Source organism: Cyclopterus lumpus, chromosome 5 (genome assembly GCF_009769545.1).
Source record: "Cyclopterus lumpus isolate fCycLum1 chromosome 5, fCycLum1.pri, whole genome shotgun sequence".
NCBI lineage: Eukaryota > Metazoa > Chordata > Actinopteri > Perciformes > Cyclopteridae > Cyclopterus > Cyclopterus lumpus.
In genome coordinates, this window is record NC_046970.1 from 17,018,044 (window position 1) to 17,042,104 (window position 24,061).

Genomic DNA, 24,061 nt, shown 5'->3' on the forward strand with positions numbered 1-24,061 from the left:
AGAGAACAACACAACTTGCAAGCCTTTTGATAATCAAACACAGATTTTAGGTAGGGTTTCACTTTACTCTTTTGCAGAAGATTATTTATTGTGCTTTTTATCCCTCCTTTGTTGTCAGTTGAACCATGTTTGCTCACAGGTTGGAGGCCTGGATGAAAACACCAACATCTTTGAAGTAACTCTGCAAGCCTCTGCAGTCATGAGCAGACTGATAGATGAGCAGACTTGCTGACTGACTCTTGAAAGGTGAGTCAGCCTAATGGCGGAGATCAGTTCCTCATCACAGAAAAGACAAATGATGCACCAAATATCTCCACCCTGTAACTGAAATAAAAGTGACTCACAAGCTGTTACTGACAGTAATTTTTCTTTTTGAGTGGGCGGCCTATTGGAACATAAAACTAATTTGATTTTGAATATTTATCTACATATCAACCATTTGAATATCTGCACACACCACACTTTTAATAATCATTCTAGTTTAACATATATGAAAAACGTTCACATTTCAGTAACAATTGTTTAACCTATAGTGCAATGAATGTAACAAGACATTACGTACAGGTTTATAACAAAATACAGTAGGCACAAATATATTATAATATGTTGTCATGCGCAACAGCATAACAAAATTAATACAACAAATGAATTGACAACCACTTTGATACTTGATGAAGCATTTCAATTATTTTCCAAGAGGATTTGTGGCTTTTTATCTGTCTTAGATCACTGAAAATTGAATATCTGTGGACAGTAAAGTGGTCAGACATTTGAAGACATAACCTTAATTGTGACTAAACAAAACAATGAAAATAATTTTTTGTAGCACAATGATAGAATTAAATTGAAGGACCTGTATGAGGTTAAGTCTTTGATGTAAATGTTTCCATTGACACCAACCGCTCAGTATTAATAGGGGTATCGAAGAAGAGGAAGCAGGCAGAGCCTTCTGGGGGCCACCAGAGGTGAGCTGACAGACAGGAGTTGATGAAAGGGGCTCCGTCTGCTACACAGAGACGTATGCCATTTGACCCTCTACGCTAATGATCCAGCTGCTACATAATCTGCAGGGCCAAGTCGGTGTCTTAATTAGAGAACCTTGAGCTGTGGCAGGAATAATGAAGCGCATCACAGGCGGGCAGTAAGGCGGCCCCCCTGCTGCCTTCATTACCCTGCCAGGCAGTGGGACAGTCAGAGCAGGGACAGGCCCCAGCCTGCTGCCACGTCAGGGATGACTGTCTGAGTATGTTCATCGACGGGTCTGGGAGTAAGCAGAGGAGTACTGAGGAGGCGAGCAAGATGGGAAGAAAAGCCAGGGCAGATTAAGCAGTAGGGGAGGGTGTGAAGACCACAGTGATGCTGGCATCAGGCCTGGCAGAGAGCAGAAAGTTGCAACAGAGTCTGCATCAAGGAGGTCTGAGAGTTCAGGCGCTAAGATTACGAGCCCAAGGGAACATACTGCGAACACATTTTTCACACACACACACACACACACACACAAAAATGGGGTTCCGTCACTGTCAAAATAGAAAACTTCCCTCTCTTTCTCTACTCTAATTTGTTTTTAAAATGGAGCACTAATGCTGCGTTCACACCAAAAGCGTTGCAAATATTCGCAACGCTTTTGGTGTGAATGCAGCATAAGAGTGAGAGGGAGAGATGGATGGTTAAACACATTCTCTTTTCATCACTCAACGTTTCTTTATCCTCCAAGGGTTGATAGCAGATTCAGTTCTGAATGAGAAATTGAACATGGTTTCTAAAACATCTTAATTTACTAAATTCTAGACAGGAATTATCAACGTTCCAGCTGCCAACTGAGCACTGACAGCGAATCTGTGATTGTGTTTTGTGTCTCAGCGAAGTGGCTCAATCAAACTGACAGCATGGTTATTAAACATGCCAGGATCCATTTTATTCAAGAAAATCCAATGAGGCAACAATCAGTCACAACTAGGGATTACTTTATACAACACAGCAGATTACGTCAACTTCATCCTTTTAGGCAAGTACCTACTGAAATGGCAAGTCAGCAACTGCGTCATAGAAATCAGTGCAGTTCTCCAGCTCCACTATTGTAAAATTCATGTCTGTACTTAGCAACCACTTAAAAGTTTTAGTACCCCTAACATCGCCCAGGATGAAATTAATATTTCATCCTTAATATAATATTAAGTGTGATATTGCTACAATGAATGGCACTTTGTAATCTTCAACGTTTCATATAATGACAATTACCATCTAATTCACTTCAATTCTAATGCAGCAGGTTTAGATGTTTTCATTACTTGAATGTAAAGCACTCTACAAATTCTTAAGATTTAGCAAATATTTATAACTAAAAACGTTATTAAATATGAACATGAATCAACTTTGAATATGTTATTCCGCTGGATGAATATTAGAATGAAAACAGAATGTAGAATCCACATGCGATACCATATTTCTTAAGTTGTGAGGTGAGGCACTTTCTTCTTAGCAAGAACAGTAACACTAGATGGTGTTGCCAGCTGCATCCACTTCCATGTAAATGCTACGTTATATTCAAGGATCGCATATAATTTACTTTCCCCACAGTTGGGCTGGGATGTTACCAGCTCTACTTGCAAGACCAACCTGAACCTGATGGTAATTATACTGTTCCACGCTTTAATTATAATTTCATTGCATATTATTGTCAGAGCAGAGTCACTATACGCAGGTGCAGCATGCAATTTATACTGACTGTTAGTCTTCTTCAATCAAACTATGGGAAAAGGCAGTGACGGGGCTCTGAAGCCTTTTCACACTTCTAGGACCAGTCTGAAGATCTGGTTTAATTAAGGTAATGGTTTAATCAAGGTAATTTAAATCAAAAGAGAAGCACTTTACATGTCACTTGCCTGATTACAGTCTGATGCTTTATGGTAAAAGCAACATGGTTAATTTTTATTGCAACACATGTAAGGTGCAGTGTTTTCACTTTTTTTTTTACTGACTTACACTAATTAACATTTAAATGGATTTTATGTTCCCTTAGTATATTTCTGGACTATTAGCTGTAAATACTGTGTCCAAGTGTAGTTTTTGTTTATTTGTATAAACATGCCACACCATTGACCAATGTATCACAGAATGTATGACCTCAACTAGTTTGTAAGGCCTGTCCCAACATTACACTTGCACAACATTATACTGCTGAAACTTTTCCAAAAAATACAGAGGGTTGGTCTAAATTGCTGATTGCATTTTTTGCTGTATGGTATAAAAATGACCCGACACCTCCATCTTCAATCCAATAATTTTGTTTTTATCAAAATGATGTTGTAGTGCATATAGTTTTTCTGTTGTGAAGTTCTGAGTTCCAGGACATCACAACCAATGTGAAGCTGTTTGAAAGAGCTAAAAACTTATCTCAGAGCTAAAATCCCTAGAATTATCAGAAAACTACAAGTAACATTTTCAAACCACTAGGTTCAAGATATGAAATAAACTACACACAAAATATACTATATTAAGATCACTGCACTCTAGGTCACATGCAATCTTCACGCTAATGAATGAAACTAACAGTGTTTCTCTGGTTCACAATATTCTGCAAACATAGGATCTGTGTCTGAGCCTTGTCCTCTCACTACTGGGGTCCCTCAGGGCTCAGCCCTTGGTCCTCTTCTCTTCTCTCTGTACACCAACTCTCTCGGCTCTGTCATTCGCTCGCATGGCTTCTCCTACCATAGCTATGCTGATGACACCCAACTGATCCTCTCATTTCCCCAATCTGAAACACAGGTAGCAGCACGAATCTCTGCCTGTCTGACTGACATCTCAGTGGATGTCTGCACACCACCTGAAAATTAACCCGGACAAGACTGAACTTCTCCTCCTTCCAGGAAAAGGCTCTCCCACCCACGACCTGACTATTAACTTCAACAACTCAGTGCTGGCTCCGACCCCGACTGCCAGGAACCTCAGTGTGACACTCGACAGTCAACTCTCCCTGACTGCCAACATTACCACAATAACACGCTCCTGTAGGTACATGCTGTACAACATCAGGAGAATACGACCTCTTCTCACTCACAGGTCCTGGTCCAGGCTCTGGTCATCTCACGGCTAGACTACTGTAACTCCCTCCTGGCAGGTCTACCTGCTAATGTCATTCGACCTCTACAGCTCATCCAGAATGCAGCTGCTCGACTGGTCTTTAACCTCCCGAAATGTACCCACACTACTCCACTCCTCCGTGACCTTCACTGGTTACCGGTGGCCGCCCGCATCCTTTTCAAAACATTGGTACTTGCGTACCGTGCTGCGAACAGATCGGGTCCGGTCTACATCCAGGACATGGTCAAACCGTACACCCCAGCTCGTTCACTTCGCTCGGCTTCTGCCAATCGGCTTGTAGCTCCTTCACTGCGTGCTAAACACTCAAAGTCACGACTGTTTGCTGTGCTGGCTCCTCATTGGTGGAACGAGCTTCCCATTGACATCAGGACAGCAGAAAGTCTCTGCATCTTCCGTCGCAAACTAAAAACACATCTTTTTTTAGAGCCGTAGTAGCACTTTAGTAGCACTTAAATGTCCCTTACTGATAGAACTTTGTAGTTTGGCACTTTAGTAGCACTTAAATGGCTCTTACTGATAGCACTTTGTAGTTTAACGTTATTGAAGAAATTGTACTTGCTTGATTCTTGTTGTTCTGAGTTTGGACTCATGGTTTAATGCACTTATTGTAAGTCGCTTTGGATAAAAGCTTCAGCTAAATGACATGTAATGTAATGTAATGAAACTACTGACTGAAGCAGAAGTCACACTAAAGGGAAGTATATACAACTAGAGAGGTGAATAAGGCGGGTTTTACTATTTGAATTACAGTCCATGTCTGAGCCAAGATAAACAATCAGGTTGCAGTGCATTCCCAATAGAGAGCCGTATTTAAAGACAGAATAAAACGCCCCCACAGGACAGTTAGTCAAGGATAAGAAGCCACGGACTCTTCGTGTTTTCATCTATCAGCTATTGTTTGATAATGTAAGGTCAATAAACCTGACGAAATGAATGTATACTGCAGAGTGTTTTGAGGACCGGAATATGCAGGGATGAAACCAAATGCTCGCAAAGACAGAAAGGACAAAATCTGATGTAGTGCTTTGACATTGGTGTGGATGATTTACATGGTTTATTTGATAAGAGTCTATGACCCTGCTCATGACAATTGTTTCACGCAGGTCTGCCACTGTTTCACCTTTGAAAAGGGGCATGTGTTGCTGGGCATGTGCTCTCTACAGAAATCACTGAGGACAACACAAAGTATTTTCTCCACAACAGATAATAGTGCATACTTGTACTCAGTCATAATTCCCCCTCCTCTTCAGTGGAAGTATGCTTATACATGACTAAAGAGTGGAAGCTCGACTTCACGGTGAACATGTTGCAGAAATCCTGTAAAATTAAAAGGAATAGTTCAACACTTTGGGAAATACGGTTATTTGATTTATTTTCAAGTAATTATACAATTGATACCAGTCTAACGTCTGTATTTATGTAGCTAGGATCAGAAGACAATAGACCGACGCAGGGATGATGGATTTTTGTCAGCCAACCCGGAAGTTACCATCACCTTGGTTCCCAAGAAAAAAAAGGTGGATTTTGGATTATTACGGAAAATAAACTCTGGAGCAAACAAAACGGGTGTCATAGTTAGACGTTGCAAGTTAGAAATGAACATGTTTGTGATTTCTAATGAAATGGAATCACCAGAAATCAAACGCAAACATTAGGCCATAAACAAACAATACCACAATAGCAGGACTTGATGTCACAACTACTGCAGAGGGTGGTTAAAACTGACCAAAGCATCACCAGAACTTCACTCCCTGACATTGAGTCCATCCACCTCAAGCGCTGCCTGCGGAGGGCTCGCAGCATCGTCAGGGACCCCACACACAGCCCTCTTTCCCTCTGGGAGGCGCTACAGGAACCTCTGTTCCAGGACCAGCAGGCTCAGGAACAGTTTCTTCCCCTCAGCGGTCAACACCCTGAACTCTGCACCATGTTGACATGCCCTATCCTCCCCATCGGCAACCTCTATATGATGACATTTTGTCACTTGTTAGCAACCGCCTTTTTTAGACATGTAAAAGATTCATGAAAAAGATTCATGAGTGAGCTTTTCTGACCCATTTTGTGTCGCAAAAAAAAATAATTTAAAACCGAATTTCAGGCATCTAACCAAAAGTCCTTATAAAAAACAAAACATTAACTCCAAGATGAGGGAACGTAATTGCAAAAATGCTAACACATTTCTGTGTTTAGGACTCATTTCTGCAGCAGTCTATTAACCTCACTTAGCATAAAGACTGGAGGGAGGGTTAAACAGAAACTGGCTCCAAACTGAAAAGGAATCCGCCTACTAACCACTCCACACTTGTATGTTTGACCTGAAAACAAACAGATAGACTTATGGTTGTAGTAAGAGTTACTTTCTGTTGCAAATTTTTGGTGGTTGGTCAGAGCAATGGCACAGGTGTATTTCCCAAACTGCACATCTATTCCTTTCAAGTTTTTACATTTAATAAAAGCTTTAACATTTTTTTTTTAAACCTAATTTCCCTCGTTGTCTGTGATTTTCCATTTTCGGTCTTGGGTGTCTCAGATAACAATGCATTTATATCATATAGAACTAACACCTAGAACACCTAGCTGCCTTCCCTAACAACTTCCATGCAAATACCTGTGCATTACTGTCATTATTTCCTCTCTGAGGAAAGAGTAGGCGATTCAGCTCCCACTTGCAGACACAAGACTGTTGATAGGTACCAGACCAGTGCTCTCCTGCACTTATCTGCAATTTCCGCAATTAATCCCCTTTTACAGCAGTCATGCATCCATCACGGGTCACACTCCAACAGCATGTGCCTGCTCAGCTACACAGACAGCCATTAAGGCCTGTGATGGTTGTACTGCCATATATATGCTACCTCAGAACAGTAGAGGTGATGAATGCTGCATTAAAAACAATGTCACGAGAGTTCAAACAGACCACAATAAATATTTACATCACTGATTGTTAAATGCTGGCCAGACTTTGGTGTGTGTGAAGAGAGAGACACATGAAGAGAGAGAGAGCTTATTATGACAAGAATCTTCCTGTAGTGTGATGGTATCTTGGCAAAAGGGAGGGGAATTGCTAAGCGTGCTCCCTCTGTTATGCCTGAAGATTTGGCACATGCACTCACAACAACAACAGTGATGTAACCTGGTAACAAGCCTTTGGCATCTTTACTCTCGACCGAAACCCGGGTCATACCTTCCATATCAACAGCTTTATATCCAGCGTGGGAGAAGCTCTTGTTTTCCTAGTGATTGCAAGGGGGATAAATGGGGAGGGGTGGGAACTCGGGCTCACCTGCCCTTCAGTCAAAGGGAGACTCCTCACTTTTTCCAGCCCTGGAGGCAAAGGACTTAGGGAGTTATTTTGGAGCTCTCTCAAACTTAAAATAGCAGTGCATCTGAGTATTGTGATTGCACGTGAGCTGTAATTATGCAGCAAACTACCCTAAGCCTCATCTTCATTAAAAAAACAAAAAGTAGGTAGCGGCAATACCAAGGCAACAGCTTTTAATGTCAGTCTTCTTTTTCAATTAAAAGCCTAATGGTTCCGCAGAAACCACCCCCAGGTAGAAAGCATTAATAACCCAGTCCTTACTTGCATTTTTAGGATGTGTCAATTATCTCTTCACCACGCACACGGCTGCACACATTGGTCAGCCTGCTGCAGTCTACAGCAGAGCCGGTTGACAAATGTAGCCTCCTCGCATTAATAGAATGTGCAAGAACGTCTTTGTTTTACAGTGCAATCTACGTGACAGTGTTATTATTGGGCTATGTTGCGTTAATGTGGGATTTTAAAGATGCAGTCCTCTCTGCTGCGTTTTTAAAAAAGTGTTCCCCTACTCCCTCAATCTTACTTCGCCTATGGTTGAACAATTCAAGTCAATAATTATTCTGCCAATCAATCTGCCAAGCAATTGTGACTGCGGGGCAGTTAAAGCTGAGGAGAGTGAGTTTTCAACAAAGCAAAGATAAACCTTGAGTTTTTTTAAACCCACTGAAGCTCAAAAAAGAAAGAGAGACCTTTATATTATTAGTCAGAGCCAAACAAACAGAGGTCTTCTAAGCATTTGGTAAAGAGAAAAAGACTCCAGCTGCCACAGACGTACAGAAAACCATGACGAGTGTGTCTCTCTGCAGACCATGCAGAGGGACAGAGGATCAGGGTAGTGGAAGATCTGGGAGTTGACTGTGGATCAACTGAGCCGCTTCAGGCTGTCTGAAGAGGCCACTAAGCGAGCAACAGGGTTTGTGACCCTTGAATGCTAACACAGTCAATTCAAGAGAGAAAAATGCGAATAGATGCAGCAGAGTTAGATATTAGATATTCCAGAGATGTTCTCAGCAGTCAGCCACTTTCCATGTTAATGTGAGTTTGGGGGGCTGGATGTATTGATAAAGGTACAGAGAGAGATCTAGGCAGATGAAGGCAGCACACACAAGCACAAGGACCTCATTGTGTAATCTGCAGATCAATTCAAAAACACATACAATATTCCAATAATTGAATAAGCTTGCAGTGAATCAGAACGGTGATCAGGAGGGGTTGGTCTGGCCGTCCCTAACAGCTTGCCTGCGAGGTGGCCTTTGTTTTGGAGGTGGAAGGGGTGCCCTGACACTGACCATGCAAACCCAATTACCCCAGTCCCACGGCCTAGAGACCCGCATTAACACACTCCCCCTGGGAGGTTGACTCCATGCCAGCCTGGCAGCCAGCAAGATACTGCTGCTGAATCACAAATAGACCACTTAAGGCATTGGCAGGCCACGCGTATTGGTGGCAAGATGAGGGCCTATCTTCATCTGCAGTCGCTAGATCCATTTCAACGTCAATGTTAAATATTGAGCCAGTCGCCGAGGCAAGTAGTGTGGAAATGGGAAATTGGGTCTGCTTCCCTGGAATTAAAAGCTGTCCATAGAACACTCATGGCCAGGAAAGTATTAGTCCACCTGGGAGGACTATGTATCTCTCTCTCTAGTAGTTTTTCTTTATATTTTAAACTGAATATGTTAGGGTTCGCCAGAATTGAAAAAAAAGAAATGGTGGCAATTTCAGCAGATTCATTATTTATAGAAATAATCATTTACAGCCCTAATCTGAACCCTGAGTGACAGGCATTTTCAAATATTTCTAATGTGATTACAAAAGACTGTTAGGTCTAATGAATAGCTCATATTTAATTGTGTATATAATACAGTATACAGTGTGACGCAGACACAATGTAGCACGGTTAAATGTGTCCATGACATCCCTTTCAGAAACAACCGTGCTTGAGCCTCATTTCCAAGTAAAACATAGACGTGCTACAAAAGAAACCCTGCTAGAATTACCCAAGCGTGATTTAAAGGAATTACCTGGGTGGGCAATGCATGTTCTGAGTGCTACACGCAGCAGGAATCAGGTCATGAATTTCAAATTTAGACAGTGGCTCAGCATCGGCAGCTATGGAGCTGGAGTTGAGAGAAGGAGCTGTAACACCGGTTACACAGAGACAGAAGACTCACTTTCAAACTCAAAAGGAACAAAGTAGAAAATGAAATTCAAAACAGAGTTGATATAGCTTTAGGCTTGGTAGATTTGTTAGATGTGCATCTCACGTAAAGCCTAAAATCGTCTTCATTTAGAATTGCACTGGACTTGTAATTAAAACCATTTTGCTTTTTAATCAATATTCAATCTCTCAGAAATAATTAACAGCATATTAAAAGAGTTTACTGCCTGACGGAGCTGGATGCCTCTACATCATTAAGCTGTTGAAGCGCTTTACTCTTTGACTCCTCGTGTCCCATTTCCCTGGTTTAGTGCGCATCCGTGTAGGCTCTTTAAAATGCTCCTGGAGTCGTACTGTACCTGCAGATAACACAGCACACTGATAACATGCCGCATGTATACTCTCCCATGTTCACCCAGATGTGGCTTTTAACACATTAACATCACTACATCAGTGAACCTGTATGTTTAATGTAATGCTAAAAATAATTTACTGAATGCAAAAGCTTCACAGGATATAGTCGTAATTTATGGTCACGTTTTTCATGGTGTATTGCTGAGGAGCGGCCACCTGCCATAAATCCTTGCCCTTGCCCCGAGTGATAATGCAGTCTGCCCTGGAAGTTGCACAACACTGCACGTTGTTAAATATGTGCTATATTAGATAGATTAGAAGTAGCAGGTCAATGGTTTCATCTTGGTGCTCAAACTGCTGCTTTACTACAACATTGTAAACACTTATAACCAAACAGACTGCACTTTTAGTGTCCCAGACTAAATCTCTCCAAGCACATAATGTGCAGGTCACACACAAACACATCTATGAGTAGATTCACCCTGGGGATGAATAAAGTATATATCTATGTATCCATCTATACAAACAATGCCAAGTTGAATGTAGCCCAGCTGATCAATAATCTGCTTGATCAAAATAAACACGTTCCTGAAGAGACAGTGGAGGGGAATATTTACTACAGAAACAGTCTAAGCAGTGTTGCAGAATACAGTATGAAAGCACTCCAATCAGCTGTTGAATTTAAACAGTGACATCTTAAGTCACCAGGAATTGTCTGTGTTTATACAAGCTAATACATTCCTTGGGCATTCTCCAAATGACTTCCATGTTAATTTAGGGGCAGCTTGGTTTTCGTCTATTGCTGATTAGAAGAGAGCAGTGGAGTAAAACATGAGACTGCGGCCATCTACAGCACCGTATGACAGACCAGGAATTTGTTTCCACGTGAAACGGACATCTGTCGATGTCTATACCTGTTCTCTTCATCGTGCTCCGTTCCACATAAATTCAAATAATTTGGTTTCCTGGAGACAATGTTGCTATTTATCTGGGTGTGGATGAGGAGGGGGGGGCGGGGGAGTAGTAGCAGTCATTGTTGGTTTAAGCTCTGCAGTCAAAATACCTCCTGGAATAAAAAATAGATTCATCACTGCAAGGCTACTACCTTACAAGAGCCACAATAGGTCACAAAACCAGAGGATTTACCATAATAAATAGCAGACACATGAGTTGGGCCTGAAGTCAAATGATTTTGGCTTCAACCACTGAACTGTCGAGACACGATTTAATGGTATCTCAAACATAGTGATGAGAGGAGAAGTGCACATCAGTGTTGAAAAGGTGCGAACCAAGGTGAAAGTACAGGTGGGAAGGAATAGTCGCACACTTGTAACCACAATACAAACAATATATTTCATGCCAACACAACTCAGTGGCAATCTGCCTCTATTAGGCAAGTTATGATTTGCAGCCATCATTATGGGCACAAATCACAAATTAGCCAACACCACAACGTAGTCTGATTCAGCGGAGTAACCAAGACAAAGCAGAAAGATGACTAATGTCCATTACAACGACACATTGTCTTGAAAAAAACATCCTTGATGAAGTTTGCACTGGTGTACAACATGGACAAACACTATGTTCAAGAAACCTTGAGCACACTTACAAAAATAGTGAAGAACAATAATAACTGTCTCACGCCAAACACTCAACTGTACTAAAATCAAGCATTTGAAACTACAAATGTCACTCATCATGTTCAAGCCAAATGTCAGTATTACAACATTACATTGGTCAGTTATTAAACCTTAATGTCCATTAACCACTCAGCTCGGATTTTAAGAGAGATTAGTTAACCTGTCAGTCAGCTAGTGACAAATAAACGCCACAGCTGCGTCAACCACTGAGGAACTCCAATGACGTCCCCACCCAGTGCACCTTCTGACAGCTAGCACGTCACAAACACAGGACATATGTGAAGAAGCAGTCAGGCAGCAATCAGAGACGATTGACAGACAGGAGACAAGAGCAGAAGGAGAAACTGGAGTACTGTTGTGAAATTGGCAGTGGTGTTTCCAATGAGGAACTCTAATTTCAAAGAAGGAAGGTGGAGAAGCAGTGTGGGCTGTTGACATTTTATTCTGATCTCTAGCATCATATTGGTCACGATGGGTCAACAGCTCCCAGCTTGTGAAATAGCTTGCTGTTATCATTGGTGAAGTCAGTTAATGTCAAATGTTTGGTCCAACTTCTCTTCCTGAGTTGCCCTAAGATTCTGCTCCCTGGGTACTACGATTGGTTCAAAACCTATCAGCATGGAGTTTGTTTGCGGTTCAGGATTGCTTTTCCAGTCAACCACAAGCCTCAGAATACAAGTGTGTACGGCCTTCATTTTAACAGCAACAAAAAAATTTATCCGGTTGTCACTTGGGGTGCATTCAAACCAAATCAGGTGATCAGCACAAGGTAGTGTCGCGGCTGTAATGGGACTCACTCAACAGCGGGTAAAAGCAACATTTTTAATAGTTAGCAACATATTGGAGGTCTCAGCCTATGTGAAGTGACTATTAACCTTCGATCGATCTGCAGAGCTGGTCAATACCTTGAGTGCTTGACTTTTTTTTATAATCTTTTATTAATCCCACAGTGTTGGGGGTTCAGTGTCTTGCTCGAGGACATGCACACTATGCGGAGAACAGGAATCGAATCAGCCACCTTGTGGTTTCAGGACGACCACTCTCCCCATGAGCTACAGCCCACAGATTATTGGATGGAGACAGGGGAAAAGCATCCCAACATTGATTGGGAATTGAATTCTTTATGAGTGAATAAAATCACATTAACAAAGCTAGTCGACAGCCCCCACAGCACAGACTTCTGGGGTTTATCACACACTTCACGGACTGCAGTGTAAATGCTGTCAGTCAAAGCACCCACAGCACAGTATTTCACCATCTGCATAAATCAGTAGCAGTCACAGAAGAATCTACAGAAGGAAAATGTAATCAACTTGTTTAAATGTTGTTTTTTTTACCCTAATGCAATTGTATCTTTTGTGATTATTCTTATGACATTCATAAAAATGCCGTGAAAGTTAACATGTTACCTCTTTATAGTAAGCTGTGAAACATTCACAAACCTTGGAATAACATCAACATGCATTTTAGGATGCTAAACTTTCAGCACTATTCACACAAAAGCCTCATTACATTTGTTAACAGTGATGATGGTGCAGAGGGTTGTTTTTCACACCCCGTCTTGCTGGTGTAAAAGATAAGGCTAATTAACATGGCAACATTTGCATCTTTACCTCGGTGTTTCAACAGCGAAGGGAAGAGAGCAGCCACAGCGGGCTAATGAATGTTTGATTTGAGAGGGAAGACTTCCTGTCACTTCCAGCGCTCCTGACATAACCCTCTCATAAACCCCTTAAATTTCCATGCTCTACTATCTTGCTCGGCTGTCAGCTTCTCACCTGTCTCTCCCCCCCTCTCCCCCCCCCCCCGCCTTAAATTCCTGAGTTCATCCTTCCTCTCTACTACCACCACACAGGCAGCGCTCATTACAGCAGATTTGCATGTCTGCTCCAGAGCAGTAGGAGAGGAGATGAAACACAACTCCCAGTGGCTGCCTCTGCAGAGCTTCACTCATCTGACAGAAAGAGCTCCACCTTGGGCCCCAGACACAGCAAACAAATGCAGGCTTCTTAAACAGGCCACACACGCACGTGCACACGCACGCGCACACAGACAGAATTTCTACTGCACTGTATATTCAGTTTAAATATATCTGTATTCAGGAAATAAATTGAAAAACAGAAGTCTATAGCTTCTAGCACATTGCTCCCCACCCTGTGCATTAAAAATCAAGCCTGCTCAGCTGAGGAGGGTGACACCACGAGTTATGTTCCTGTGCCATCTGTCCCCATTCCCACTGAGATCTCACACACCTAAGACCGATGACCATCTTTTTTTATGTACATGTCATGATTTCTCAACCGGTCCTTTTGATTTTATTACAGTCAATTGGTGAGACCGCTACAGCTCGATGATTCTTCAGAAATAACATCTTTGTAATAGTGCTTTATTGATAGGTGCACCATCTTATAAGTCAATTGACGGAAAATGAATTGCCCCCAAAAAGAGCATAGACGAACAATGAACAGGTTAAATCTCCCATTTATATTCTGGAATCAAAAATCCAAAAAGATTTATATTTCTCAATATGAAAATCTTTTTATGAACTACAACCATGTAGAAAGTTGTTGACCAGCACAAGAGGTATTACTGAAGTAAAACAGGACAAATGCAACATCTCTGAAATATTTGAGCAGTTGTATAGGGAGAGTAGTGCATTACCACATTCTGATACGACCACATGCTTTGTCCCAACTGCACAAATAAACATGAGCACAAATAGTATGTCAACTTCTTGGTCAGCAATGACTAAAAGTCACATTCTTTAAAGGAGGTGCTGTTGTTAAGGATGACTCCCGCAGTGAAAGTGGTGCATCATGTGCCATGAGTCACAAGAAGAGGGCACAGGCCTATACCGTGCTAGCTCCTGACCTAACTAACCTGTATTGTTCCTTGTGACCTCACCTCGGAAAAAGCCTTGATAACTTGCAAGATATAAAAAGGTAATTCAGGATAAAAAGGAAATGTTTGACACTTATTTACATCCTGTGTATATGTGCTTGAAATATAAATCAACAAACATGTGTTGCTGCTGTTAACAGTCTTAATTGTGCAGTTTCAAATGCATTGACTGCATCATATTGACAAAGGAAATCCTACTCAGTCCACACTGACTCACTCAGCAGAGAAATAAAATAAAGATTCAAGACTTTCAGATCCATATTCTCATAAAGTTGCATTATGAGGATGATATATACATTTGTGTAATACATACAACTTTATTACTATGAGCACATTTGAACATCCATCCATCCATCCATCCATCCATTTTCAATACCGCTTATCCTCATTAGGGTCGCGGGGGCGCTGGAGCCTATCCCAGCTGACATAGGGCGAAGGCAGGGGACACCCTGGACAGGCCGCCAGTCCATCGAGGGCACATGTAAGGACATACAACCATTCACTCTCACATTCATACCTATGGGCAATTTAGAGATCAATTAACCTGCAGCATGTCTTTGGACTGTGGGAGGAAGCCGGAGAGCCCGGAGAGAACCCACGCTGCCACGGGGAGAACATGCAAACTCCACACAGAAGGACCGCTCCGACCGGGAATTGAACCCGCGGCCCTCTTGCTGTGAGGCGACAGTGCTAGCCACTACACCACCGTGCAGCCCACATTTGAACATATAATATATAATAAATAAGGAACAAGTGATTATTGGGAAATAAGGTAGAGCAGAGTAGATTTAAGGCCCCCCAACAGGAAGCACGTGGTTGCTGGGTCCCTGTACATTTAAAGTAAACTATTTTTAACACAATCTGACAAGAAACGCAGGGTTTCATCTTAAAAACATACAGTATAACTAATTAATCTAAATACATATTAACAAACGTATTGACTGCACGTGGGATGATTGTGAAACCACAATTGGTCGTGCAGAGCTAAACTGTCACTCAATGCTATGTTAATCACCTGTATGGATCCCGGGGTGGAGAGAGAGAGAGAGAGAGAGAGAGAGAGAGAGAGAGAGAGAGAGAGAGAGAGAGAGAGAGAGAGAGAGAGAGAGAGAGAGAGAGAGAGAGAGAGAGAGAGAGAGAGAGAGAGATGATTCAAGTCAAGACGTCCAAAAGTAGCCCTGCCCTTTTCAAATGTATCATATCAAGTTGTATGAAGTCACATTAGATTATTAGTTTTGTTTGTGAGATACAATGGGATACTTAATGTCACTCTGTATATTTATTGTGCAGCACTGTTTGTGACCTCTAGTTGAAATGCATTTAAAATTGAGGCTTTGAAATTCATCAATGCAGCTTCTTCCAAAATAATTGATGTAGTATGTCCTGTAGTTGAAAAGCATGTGTGATTAATAATATGTGGTGTTGTAGCAACATTTTGGGTGTGACCAGAGTTTGTGTTGGAGCCAATAACAGAAAAACTAAACTGGCACCAGTATCAGATCTGTAGCCTGGCTTCTGGTTTCAGTTCTGGAGCAATTTTTCTGGCAAACCAGACAAACAGCAAATACAAGGACATGTTTTTGTAACAGACAGAGTACATATAGTATATAGGCGACTGTTTGGGTATTCTATTGGACTGAGAAATGTCATGCTTGGGTTGTATAAAAAGGTACCAGAAAGATTTCAGTGAATCCAAAATGGCCTTTTGATTTCCCTTTTTGTTTTATTCGAGTAGTGGTCAAAGTGATTCACCATTGGGAAATGAATTGGAGAACAGACGAGAGATATAAAAAACTGGGTTCCGAAAAGGCAGTCATTTCGGATGACTAAATGGGGATTATCAAGCATAAAAGGAAGCAGCAATCAGAATTAACCAAAGACTTGATAATGTGTTCCTCTCCAATTATTGTCACTTTTTGTCTAAGCATCATTTTGAATTTACTTGACTGGACTCAAACAAAAAGGCAGAAATCTGAGCACTTCGAGCTGCCTGCAGAACTTGTGTGGCCGGGCTGTACAGCGCACATTAAGTCATTAAAGTCCCCATGCTCACAGTCTCTCCCTACCCCCCACTGTATATGCCAGTAAGCACCCCCCCCTCCCCCACCAATACTAAGCCTTTCAGACCAAACGCTGCTCTGACTTCTCCATCCTAATAAGAGGAGGGAAACTAGAGGGAAGTGAAGGCATGGCAGTCTTTTAGAGGAAGCCGAATAAATGACTGAACACACACCCCGGGGCGGGCATGCCGGGGGGTTTCCAGGAGGTCGGAGCAAGCGGGGCCAATCGTGTCAAGACGAAGGCGGCAGACTAAAACAAAACTGACATATCAAAGCAGCCAAGCCTTGTAGAAGGGAAAAGAGCAGCCAAGACACCACATTCAGCTGCACAGCTTGTTTCTGCTTCAATGAGAGACAACACGACCAAAAAACGGCAATTAGCGATTAAAGTGGAAATTCCATCTGCTGCAAGGCTGCATCTTTTTCCAATCAAAAACCATCAAACCACCCGAGTGATCCTCTGGCCTTTGATCCCATCCTTGTTTTCTTTTCAGGAGGTAGGCAAACTATAAACCATGCATTTTAAAGATTGCGTGTGCACCCAAACATTTGTATCTCCTGCCCTAATCCTTATTATATTTAAGAACAACTGTTCTTTACCTTCTCAGTATAGCCAAACCTCAATCATTACTAAAGCAAACAGACTAAGCCTAGAGGCGACATTCACTGATTCATGTAGATAAATGCTTTGTCTACATGTAGAGACCATAATCTCTGACAACCTGGATACACTGGGAATGTGCAATACACAGATATTGCAGGAGTATGAGAGCACTTAAATGAGTTATACTTTTAAATTAGCTTGATGAGAGCCAGTGTGGCCTTAAACTCAGTTTGCTTCTAATGAGAAACCAACTGTTTACTACATATCTTCTTTCCTTGTGATAATGAAGGGATTCCTCTGAGGTTGCTGCCATGCTGACACAGCCTTTAGGTGCTTAAATCCAAAAATGGGTGCATTAAGTGCATTTTAATTGACTTATATTTACCCACTGTGTTGTCTTGCAAATACAAAAAGATATTCCGGCAATCCTAGAAGACTAAAAAAAAAAGTAGGTCACTCAGTCTCCTGTGAGTCATAGATTTTGGCAGGGGACCAAGCAGTGCAGGTATGGGAGAGACTGAGCTAGAACTGAGATAGGCCTAATGGTATACTGATACCATTTCATTAGTATTATAAAAGATAATCAAGTTTATTTACAACTCTTACTCCTACATTTTGTGGTACAATGTAATATCAGGCAAAATTGGATGCAGAAGTTTAGGGAATTAAAACCAGAAAACTGGAGTGTTACACACTTAATGGCATCATAAATATACACACAAAAAATTGATATTGTAGTCAGGCCTCCCGAGGAACATTTAAGCCTAGTAAATGCATGCAAACTTCTCCAGTCTTTATATCCCACCATATCAATTTCCTTCAGTGTAGCAGATTTCTCAGATTGAAGGTGCAGTTTCGTTTCTCTCCAGAGCCGAGGCCCCGGGCTTTTCTCCCAGGGCCACAGCACCTTGGCAGTGTGGCTGACTTGTGCGGTCAGAGCTGGGCATTATATTTCCAAACAGTTACTTTTTGAAGTCGGTGACTCAGCCTGGTCAGAGCCGTCAATCACACAGCCACCTAGGGCCAACCACATGTTGAGCCGGCACTAATGTGCACGTCTCAGGCCCTGTGACCAACACACCGATACATTCTTAATTACATTGGGCAACTGGCACAAACCACGTCGCCTCAACTATTGAGCCCCTCCTCCAGCTAACCTCTCCGCCCTCTCATTCATCCACCCGAGGGAGAGGCATGCAGGCCAGAGGAAGTATGACTCATCTGAGTAACAAGATGCATTCTTCTGAAATCTCTACAGACGTGTTGTTTGCTAAGTGAAGAGCACAGGAGGTCTAGAGAGAGATGAAGAAAAAGAAGTGAGGACAGAAATGAAACTATAAATCAAGAGAATTACTTTGTGTGAGAAGAAAGAGGGATGGGGTGGGAATGATGGGGCAATAGCGAGTCATAATTTGTGTGGGTTTCCTGGTCCACACAGACCACAGAGAGAATCCTTGGCTTCTCTTAAGGGTTTTCTGAATCACAGATGGAGACTCCAAGTAATACAATTAAGGTTAATCCATCAGGTTTCATAGAGAAGAACAGCGACAAATGACAGAGAGCTTTTGACGTTATGCGTCTGAATTCTGCTGAGCATGCAGAGGACAACGATGCATAAAAAAAGACGCATGAAGAAAAAGTGTTAAATCATCAGTTCAAACAGATACGCCACAGCTCCTTCCCAACCAACACCACATCTGCAATACTTTGCAATCACCCCTACAGATCATGAGCCTCACACACACACACACACACACACACACACACACACACACACACCACATCAAACAGTCTCTAACTATTTCTGGACCGGCCCACATTAACATTGTCTGAAATCACAAAACAAATGGAGAAGCTACACACAGCCTTCCAGTCTGATCAACAGACACAAGGCTGTTGAAATGTGCCCCGTTTTGTGATTTCATTATAAATGATGCATCTCTCACCAGTTTACTGTCGTGATGTGGGAATAAACAAAGTTCTTAAGACTCCACCATTTAACCTACTAAGCTGATTTAGACTGTGCTCGTAATTAAACCTGACCCGATCTGACTCTCCGAGTCTCCAGATTGACATTCAAACGTGAGGAATTATTCACTCGTACTACATAGCTGCATAGTGAACACACACAATTGACAGCAATAAGCCAATAAACCTATGAGGCCCACATAATTACAAATTTCATTGGACGCTTCCTTTACAAATACATCTGCAGTAAACAAGCAAGTATCCATTATAGAAGAGATTATCCCACCAGACAACACTGACCATCTTCTGCAGGTAAATTAAAAGGAGAACTTGATTCCCTTTTGGCTCAAAGTTTGTTCAATCAGGGTATTTTCTCAGTCTGGTTTATGAGACTCTACACTTGTCATTGTCATGGTATCACCTCTAAATTGTTGTGAAAAGCATGCAGTCTACAAAAGGGAGCCGATGGTAACATTTGGCAATATAATGTTAATAAATTGTCATTTCTCTATGGGACTTTAGTACAGGAGCAGTTTGCCAATGTGTACAATCAGTCATAAATAACAGCTCAGTGGCTGCTGATCTGCAGACAGCCGCATTGTTCAGCCAATTGTTGGAGCCACCCTTTTTTGTTTTAAAATATCTTAGTTAAAAACTGAAGGAAAGCCCCATCTATTCGATATGAAAACTGTCTTTAGGTATTCTGCAGTTTCACCTGGAAGCTCATTTTCTGTCTGACACAAGAGCCACTGTAATGATTAAAACAGATACCAAATACTATGAAGAAAGCCCCGTTCTTATTACTTAAGCTGTGTCAGCTTAGCGAGCTTCTCTTCCTGCACACAGCTTGAAAGTCTCCAAAAAGTGTGAATCATATAAGCATATCAATTGCTTCTACTGAGTAGAGCACAAAAAAGCTTAAAAGAAATGCACTGATACTGAGGGCCTATCAAACCTCAAGGACAAAGCATACGATATGATAATTATCATAATTTATCCTTCAAGCCACAGAAAAGTCAAGCCAGTCTTATTTGTTTCGACGTGGTTATTCATTCCAAGTAAGTAAAATGACAGCAGTGCATTTACTCTGAAATCTTTTGTTTTACATGTCATTAAGCACCATATTAACTCCCCTTTAATGGAAGGGATTTGACACGATAAACATTTCTGTTCATGCACCTCATCCAGTTCCTAAACTTGAACTTAATGCAGAGATAAAATCAACCCAAACATTTATAATAGACTTGCCACCAAATGTATTCTCTTTATTTTTGCCACTACAAGGCTGCAATGGGTCACAGAAACTGCCGTGCACTACAAGAACCACCAACCTCCCACTCTCTTCTCCTACACTTTCTAAACTTACCCAGCAAGCTCTGGTGCGGGTACTTTCAGTAGTTCCCCCGGTAGAAAGAAAGGCCCTGATTAGCCAGACTGGGTGAAATAAAGGGCTAAACACATTCAAATAAAACATGTATCTGAGCAAATGTGCCGATAATATTAGGCAGCAAACCAGTTGAATTAAACATCACATACTTCCTTCACCAATTCATGTCCCCATCCAACTCGGGATGTGAATTGGAGCATATAGGCTAGGACTCGTTCACTCACAGATTCAACTAAATAGACTGAGAGGGGGGTGGGAGGAGGAGAACTAGGCAGTGTATTGCTGGATGAATAAAAAAAATGAAAGTGTAGTGCTTCAGTAAATTCACTCGCTCTATCCGGGGTGGGGGGTGACGATGGAGTAGAGGTTTGTTTGAAAACAGAACCAGTACTGTATTCCCACATCCACCCGTATCCAGCAAGGGACTCTTTAAAAATTCATTAATTTACAGCAAAAATAGATTAAAGCACCCAGCTGAGCAAAACTCAAAATGTGGCTCCTGAATAACATTAATGATAAAACCTCTCCCTCCAGCCCGGGGGGTTTGCCTGAAGAAAGAGTACTGGCTTCTTTCACCTTACAGCACCTTGAGAATAATTTATTTTCAATCATTACTAAAATAATGCATTTCTAATTGTCATTTTTAATTACGCTTTTCTTTAGTTGGAAAAAAAGAAGAAAAAAAAGAGCCAAGTAAAAACCTGCATAAAACTAATTAAAATCCATCCAAGGATCTGCCATTCCCATGATGGCATGCCAATGTCATTCTATTCACCATTTGATATCTCAGCTGCAGAAACTCAATGACAGCAGCTCCAGGCCCCAAAAAACGCCTAGAACTGTAGTTACAGTAATTGCTCTGGCCAGCGCTAAATGAGGTTCACTTAAGTGCAATTATCCCCCTCTGATCTATCACATAAAGAGACTTCTTTAACATGGAGAAGTGGGCTCACACAATGTGACTGCAAACAAGATTCAAATTGGAATCAGGGAGGCATTTCCAGCAGATGAATGGCTTCATAGCTCATCTGCATTCTAGTGATGCGCAGCGTTGCTAATGAAGACTGAGCCAGTCCCTTCTCACCAACACGTCTTCCATGAGAGCAGAACTTCACACACTGGATGTATAAGCAGAGTACAGGGAGAGATTTATAACAAAACTGTCCAGTCTATTTGACCTGAGTCGCATTAGAGGAAAACCTAGCCTACACGCGGAGTTAACAGCTGTTTAAAAAATAAATAAAAAAATCCTTGTGTTTTTTCCCAATCCAAGGTGAAAATAAACTAAAGGAAAAGATGATGCGCGATGAAGTGAAAAGAAAGAAACTGCAACCAAAAATAACTTTTCAGAGCAGAGAGGTATTCAGACAAGCCCACTTTGGGTTGAGACCAAAAGTAAGTAATTGTAAAAATACTAAACAGAGGCCTTTGAACAACACTATCACCATTACACCATGCCAACAACAAAATAATAAATTGCCATCTGCCAATCGCATAACACAATAGGTTCTCAGCCTGTGGGGTAAGATAGGGGTTGCGAGTTAAGTCTAATAGGGGTTGCTACAGAGAGTACCTGTTGGGCGAAGTCCAACAACACAGGGTGGTGAGGGGGGCTGTGATGGGCATTCATGTTGCCACAGGCTCAACTACCACCAGGAGTCTGATAACTGCATCTCACGGATGGCCATTTGAATAATCACTTCAACAAGGGGAGAAATTAAAAAGCTTCTCAGTGAGATGGGGCTAGGCACAAGGCCACATACTGAATTCCAAATGAGGAGCTAGTATTTAAAAAAAAGGTAGAAACCTGTTGTAAAGTCTACTGTATGGGCTTGTTGACCACCCTTGACGTCTATCAAAATTACCTCCATATTATGTCACAATTCGATTTAATCTACTAAATTATACACAATCATTATACAGATGAAGACAAAGTCATTTTTCCTCAGATGATAGACGAACGTGTTACTTTTACCACACACAAACACAGAACACAAGAAGACCTTGAAGAAGTAGGTGTTGTGTTTTTAAACCATTAGGCAACAGACTTTTCAAACACCACTGCAGGCTAAAACCACCATTAAAGGGAAGCTGAAACACATCATCCCATTCACACTTTTAAATGGTTACTGTGAGAATAAACAGATGTGTAATCTTCTCTATACTTTCTTCACAAGTGTTCAGTTCATTCATCAACACCTTGAGGTTGTTTAAAAAAAAAAGGGAATCATAAAAAGTTACTAACTCTGCTAAATTTTATTTGATGTGAAATCGGAAATAACTACTAGAAAGGCTTATAAATCAGAAAAAACATGCATTAACCGGAGCTTTTCAATTTGAACCCGCACTACATCTCCAGTGATGAAAAAACCTGAATAACTAAACTTAGAAACTAACAGAATGTTATGGACGTCATATGGCTCTGAAGGGACACAATCTGCAATGTGTGTGCCGTGATTCATATTTCTGCATGTAATCTTAAAAAAAGAAAAAATGTATTGGCTGCACTTTAGGTCTATTCTTTAACAACCAGCTAGCAAACAGCACAATGCAACTTCAGCTGTCTGCGCCAATTATTCCACTGATGCGCTTCACATAGTTGTTTTAATTGACGTAAGGTATTGCTTATAAAAAACACTCTTTATTTTTAAAAAATGTCATGAATGGCAAAAGATTTTATTATTTCCCATGACTGAGTTAGATGTCGGTCAGTGTTAGACCACTGCGATAAAATGCTAATTAACATAAACTGCACATGGTGCCTTTCAGAGAGCAAAGGAAAGTAAAGCAGTGACTGACAACTGTTCCTTCTCATTTCTAGACAATATGACAAATGAAGCTACTCAGGCTTACCTGGATGGAGTGACATCAGAACTCAAACCATGTGTAATTCTGAAGCTGCATGCACAGATAACCTAGATCCAGACAACATGCTGTAGGCCTGCTATTTAAAGGATGGGTGATGAAGAAGCAAAGCAGGTCTGACCTTTGATTGTGGGTGCTGACTAACACTTTGGGCATTTTGTTAGTCGAGGCAGAAGGTCTGGCAGGGTTGAGATATTCTGGGGGAATTCATAATGTTTTGTTTTAGTTATAATTTCAACCTTTTCATGCTGGCTGTATGACAAAATAAACGTGGAAGAACGGGAGTATATGAGGAGCAGCTATTCATTTCCATCCCATTGCATCTCAGTCGTTAAAATAACAACGTGACATCATTGATAAAACTTGCACAAGTTGACAGCGGGGCAAATTAAGAGTTCAGTCAACCATCCGCTAATAAAGGCCGTCAGGATAGAGCAAGGACACCGTTTTGTATACAGCTGCACGCAAATGCCACAGCTGTTTAGTTTAAAGTCGTAGCATGAACTCATCAGTGTCTGCCTTGTGCGATCACACACTGACTGGTAAAACATCAAAGAGAAGCATGCCCTGAGAAATGTCTTGCACAAAGAGTCCAAATATTTAACTGCAACACCGCCTGTGCCATCTCAGGGCAATCCACAAGGGTATACCAGTCCCAAGATTAAATCCAGTCGCATAAAAATTGACCCGAAACATGC

General features: G+C 41.5%; 1 protein-coding gene across 2 annotated transcripts in view; it reads right to left on the bottom strand.

The window, feature by feature from the left end:
- The window catches only part of foxj3 (forkhead box J3), a 69,912-nt gene that overhangs the window by 44,707 nt on the left and 1,144 nt on the right, over nucleotides 1-24,061 (bottom strand). The gene's annotated exons all lie outside the window — the stretch shown is intronic.